The sequence below is a fragment of the Nicotiana tabacum genome, unplaced genomic scaffold (genome assembly GCF_000715075.1).
Source record: "Nicotiana tabacum cultivar K326 unplaced genomic scaffold, ASM71507v2 Un00353, whole genome shotgun sequence".
NCBI lineage: Eukaryota > Viridiplantae > Streptophyta > Magnoliopsida > Solanales > Solanaceae > Nicotiana > Nicotiana tabacum.
The window spans coordinates 36,609-42,846 of record NW_027438590.1 but is presented as its reverse complement, the minus strand read 5'-3'; positions in this window follow the sequence as shown (position 1 = coordinate 42,846).

Here is a 6,238-nt window from a genome sequence, read left to right as displayed (position 1 = left end):
TCCCTGGATCTGGGCTCGAAGGGCTTCATTTTCCTTGGCCAACCTCTTCTTTTCCCCTTCATCTTCAGCTGTCTGCAAACTACTATCAAATTTGATTTTTTTAATTTGTTCTTCTAGCTTGTTTATGGTAGTTCGGTATTCCTTTTCTTTAGCCAACCAAACCCATTGCTCTCGTGCTCCATCGGTGAATTGTTGGACATGGGGCCTTTTGGCGGGCTGTTCTGGCTCTTGACCGACCCAACTTCTTTTCCTGTACCACGTGGCATAGTTGGATCCTACTTCACCTATGGACAAATCTCGTACTTGAGTCTGTGGTTCCAGGAATCTGCATTGGTGCCAAATCTGGCGAACCCTTTCTTCTGGAAACGTGGCTTTCGGGCATATTTCAATAACATGTGGACTCAAATCTTCGTCATAGGGGATTGTTTGGTATCTGCCCAACTGGCGTAGGACCCGATGTGGGGCATATGGCTGAATACTCCGCAGACCCATTAATAAAAGAAAGCACACTCTGGCGGACATGTAGATAACTTCGTCGACCGGGAGCCAACCAAAAGCCCACTCAATTCGATTTGCGTTTAAAGAACCCAAATACGCGAACCATGCCTCAGTACCTTCTGGAAACTCATGACCGTTTACTCGATTTTCATATTCTTCGATGCAATTGAGTCCGGTCAGACCGTAGCTCATGTAACCTGGGTGATGACAAAGATGTTCTACTAACCACATTTGTAAAAGCAAGTTGCAACCCTCAAAAAACTTTGTCCCGGCTCGACAAGCGGTTAAAGCTCGGTAAATTTCTGCGAGAATCATCGGTATGATAGTGCCATTGGCCCTTTTGACTATAAAGTCGGCCACTCCTGCGAGCCCCAATTCTATATGTTTGTCACTCCTTGGGCATATCAGAGTACCTAAAAATGCCACCACAAAGGCCAGACCCATACGTGCTTCCCATTTGTCTTTATTCCCCTGATGATTCAAACCAGTGTCCGGAGCCTCAAATTCGTGGGGGTCCCCATACCGGCTGTATAAGAAACGGAATGTGCAGAATCCTCCGGCTAAATTTTCATCTTTAACCTGCCGGCTAATATTGAGGAGGTCCAAAAACTTATGAGAGGTTATAGTTCTTGGTGCTACTGTATATTGATGCCTTAACTTCCCTTCGAAACCAGCATAACCTGCTACCTCCTCTAGTGTAGGGGTCAACTCGAAATCGGAGAAGTGGAAAACATTGTGTGTCGGGTCCCAAAACGGTATCAAAGCTTCGATTATATCAACCCTTGGTCTAATTTCCAGAAGACCAGTGAGCCCACCTAAAGCCTTTGTCACAGAACGCTTGCTGACCTCCCCCAGGTCGTTCCACCACATATGGAGTCCTAGTGGAATCTCGTCTATGACTCGAAAAGGTATATTTTCAACAGTGCTCATCCTGCACATTTTATTTAAGGCGACCGGTTAAAAACAAGTGATTTTTGATTTTTATTTTTATTTTTGGCCCCAAAAGAAAGATTATTTGTGCAAAATAAAACTCAAACAATTCAAGGCCACCTTTGCAAATACGGCCCTTCAGCCCTTCAGAAATGAAGATTTTAAAGCTGTGCTTGCTAAGTGGCCAAAATTAGGAAAAGAGACATATGTGGCTATTCTGGTAAAACAAACTTCTTGCGTCCCGTCGGGACGATTCTGGCTATTTGGACAGAAAGTGACATCCCCTAAATTTATTTATGACAAAATGATGCATTTTCATATTTTTTAGGTATTTTTGCAAAAACGGGGCCGGACCCGATGAAGGTTGCCTACGTATCTCACATCCGGTGAGAATCAAACCCGCGTAGTTCGGTCAATTTTGATGCATAGAAAGATATGATTTGTTTTGAAATGATTTTCTTTTCTTTTTTTGTCTTTTTTTTTTTTTGGTAGAGCAACGGGATTGTTTTTTTGAATATCAGGATTATCAAAATCGGGCGTTTTTCTATCCTACCTCACTCTAGGTTTTTTCTTTTTTTTTTCTTTTTTTTTTAAATTTTCTTTCCTTACTCTAGAAACCGGTCAACATACAAGCCAAGCAAATTAATGCACAAGTAGCACGTAAAGGATGCATCATGATGGTCTTTTAATTTTCGGGTGCACCTATCCTAGACGGACCCAACCCCTGTATTGAGTCCCCTAAGTCAAATGCACGTGATGCAAGCAAATGTGCCTACTAGGGATCCGGCATGAGGCTGTGTTATTCTAAGTTTTAAATTCTGGGTGTATTGTTCTAGACCTGGCTTACCCGAGCGGACAACTCGAGCCGGGGGGGAGGGGGGAGGCAGCGTACCGGGAATACAGAAGCTTCACCGGCTTTGCAACTTGTCCGAACCTCGTTCTAAAATTAGGATATGACTCTAACAGAAAAGAAGCCACGCGAAGCGCACACTCCCCAGAAGATTTAGAACACTGAGAGAGAAGGAGGGTTTCGTAGCAATTTATATACAGTTCAAATAATATCAAAGCGGTAAAAAGCGGCATTTAGCACATTAGGTTCAAACACGTAAAAATCAGATAATAGACAAAAGCCAAGTATAACAGTTATTCTAAGCTCGAATTCTGGTCTGCGAAACCAGAGATTCTGGGTTCGATCCCCAGCAGAGTCGCCAGAGCTGTCACACCTCCTTTTTCCCGAAGGGGTATGGGAGTTTTTTCAATTAAAGTGACATTAATCGAAATGAGATTATTTATTTATTTCAGAGTCGCCACTTGGAATATTTATGGTGTCCCAAGTCACCGGTTTATTTTAAATCCCAAATCGAGGAAATTTGACTCTATTTATGGCCTGCGAACACAGAAGACCGGGTAAGGAATTCTGTTAACCCGGGAGAAGGTGTGAGGTACTCCCGAATTCCGTGGTTTTAGCACGGTCGCTCAACTATTAATAATTGACCTAATTATCTGATTAGTACATATTTATAACCTATTGTTCATTTTAGCTTTTTAACTGCTTTTAATTATTTATGGAGTTTATTTGAATAAGTCGCGCTGTCGCGCACTCATTGGTTTTTGTACACATTGCGAATCGCGCCACGTGAAACGTACCCGTGATTTACAACGTGTTGATTTTATTATTAACATTTGAAGTTATAGTCGAGTCACGTGAAACGCACACTCGAATGGGGATTTGCGTATCATGACTATGTCACGGGAACCGTACCCATAGTCACGATGATTTATTATTAATCGCACCTAAAGCATACTACGATTGTTCATGAATTATTTATTTTTTTCTAAGGTTTGAGAATATTGTAAGATCAAGAGTCATGAATATTGGATTGGTTGTGGAGAAGATGTATAATTTTAACTATTTGGATTTAACAAAAATTGCATTCTTTCAATTAACGATACTAATGGCCTATTCCTGACGGATGAGCACTAAACATTTTGGAACCCAATCCCTTTTATTTTGTTCTTAACACTTATGAATAACTCTGTAGATGAAACAAACCCATCACAATAACTAAATAATTAATTCAAACTTCACGTTCTAACTAGCTACAGAAGCAATTACAACTTCTGTCTTTCTATTTCCCTAGCAGATTCACAATTCACAAGGAGGCAACTATCATTAATCATACAGCTCAAAACAAAAACCACTTGGAATAAGTTTAATCCTGTAAGTTCATCTTAAGCATGAATCACTGCTTTTAGGAAGCGGGTTCTGTCAACAAACCGTATCAATTTAATCAACCATTACTTAACAATTTTGACATTTAATTAAAACATGTATTACATCATCAGATATTCATCAAAGAAGGAAACTTAGGCAGATTTGGAAACTAAACAGACCAGATCTAAAAGATCAATCACCCACTGAATATGAACGACTAATATTTTATTCCCAAACTCGAAATGAAGGATAACAGATGAAAATCCACATACCTAAATAGTAGAAAATGAATGAACTCAACCAAATAAAGGTCTGAAATTGTAGAAATGAAACTCAGTAACTTGAAGCAAACGTGTCCAGCAGCAGTCGACACCGATTTGAGAGTTTAATCTTTCTTAAAAACCCAGGGATTAACCAACAAAATCAACAGAAAACCAAATAGCTCTTTGACCCTGCAGATCTATGAGCAGAACACAACTGAAATTGGACCAAATAAAGGTCAGAAAAATTAGAGAGAATTCAGCTATGCAGATACAACAGCTTCAACAACGTCAAAGAGAAATCTGCACTTCAAAAGGCAGCTTCTCGAGCAGCAGCAAGCTCAAAAACTTCTCAATCGAAGTCCAGTTTTCAACTCAAAATCCAGAGTGAAAAGAAGAGACGGAATATTTCTTTTTTAATTTTTAGACAGTAATCAAAATAAAATGAACCGACGAACACTGAACGTGTTTCTTCTCTTTCTGTATTTTTGTTCTGAAACTAAACCAGAAAAATAAAATAAAATAAAAAGAACGAAGACGAACCACTCAAAAGGAAAAGAACATTGTTTCTTTTTTTTTTTTTTTTTCAGAACCCTAGCTTTCCTTTTCGATTTTCCTCTGAAATTTTTTTGTTCAAAAAAACCCCCCCCCCCCCCACAAATCTCTTAATATCCCTATATATACACGAAATTTTCATACCCTTTTTTCTTTCTTCAAGTCATGCCCAAAATTCCTCTTTCCGTCCGAAAAATCCGCGAGAATCTGATTCTCTTTCTTGTGAACCAAATCGGACAAATGGAGGTCTAGGATCTTGAATCTCTCAGATCCTACGACCACCATTCATCCGAGATTGTTCTCAATACCAAAAGCGCATGAAGCCTAAGGGAGAGAAGAATCTTTCTGTCAGAGGTCGTTACGGGACGGGTGACGTGGAGCAGGGAGGGTGAAGGAACCACGTGCGTGAGTTGGAGGGAGAGTGAACTCGCTTGAGTTCAAGCGAGTTCGGTCGATGGAGGGAGAGAAAAGGGGGTGGGCGCCGCTTGGTTAGGAGTTAGGTTTAGGGTTCTGGGGGAGGGGAAACGCATAATAGGCTTTTTATATGGGGGTGAGAGTAGACTGTGTCCGTTGGATGGCGATGGATTGAATGGTCGAGATCGATCCGTCCAAAACGACGTCGTTCGCACTTAGTTGTGAGACTGGACCGGGTGAGGGGTTGGGCTTGGCGGAATTCAGGTGAGTGTTTGGGCCAAATTGTTTTGGCCCAGATTTAAACCCAAGCCGAATTTCCTTCTCTTTTTCTTTTCCCTTGATTTTAAATAAAATTAATTAATCAAAAACCTAAATGAAGTGTTAAATCAATCTAATTTGTAGGAATAAACCTAGTTATCTATTTTACCATTAATTAATTTAGACTAATGAAGGAAGAATTACTTAATTTGCGATTAAAAGCTAAAAATACAAAAATGACCCATATTTTGTGATTTTCTGTTTAATAATACAAATAACTTATGTAATTAAATCCTAAATGCAACTAAACCTAAAGTGTTATGCATGAAATACTTTTAGACATTTTGGTATTTTTCTTATGATTTTTAGAATTAAATATGCAAATAAATGCAAGAAACAATTAACCGAAAATCCCTACAAATTCTGTAAAACCTAAAACAATTAAGAAAAAAAAAATCTATTTGTGAATTTTGTAGGAATATTTTAGTGGGGCAAAAATCACGTGCTCACAGGTATTTCTTTAAATTGACCGTGTTTGACCTTTTTTTGCACTCGAAAATGACTATTTTTAGCAGTTCCTTTTTTATGCGTCTTTCTCGTGACCAAGGACGTACGTAAATTATTTTTGTAAGTAGTGTCAATATTTATAAAAGAGCGAATAATAAATAATAGAGTATTAATTATTACATTACCTAACAAGAAATAGTCTTAGTCCATTAGTTTTGTTGAGTCTTTAAGTTAGAAGCGGTTGTAAGTTCAACTCTTACCTATCTACAATTTTTAATAATATAGGCTCTCTCAAATATTTGCCAACAAAAATGATCTAGTTGAGGTTGGAACTTTTAAAACCTCTTAGAACAAAATTAGGAACTTAACCAATATGCCAAGCAATAATATATGTCAAAGTGGTTTCATTTTCTTTATATTAGTATTCCATACAATATTACTACATATATCTCGTAAAATTTTCCGACAAACAGTGTCGCGTGACATCGCTTCGTTCCACATGCATCCGCCCTTGCTCGTGACGGTAACAGAATATCAGGAAAATTGCCTTTTCAATAACCTAATTGCGCATATAGTTTTTCATATTATTAATGCATTAAGT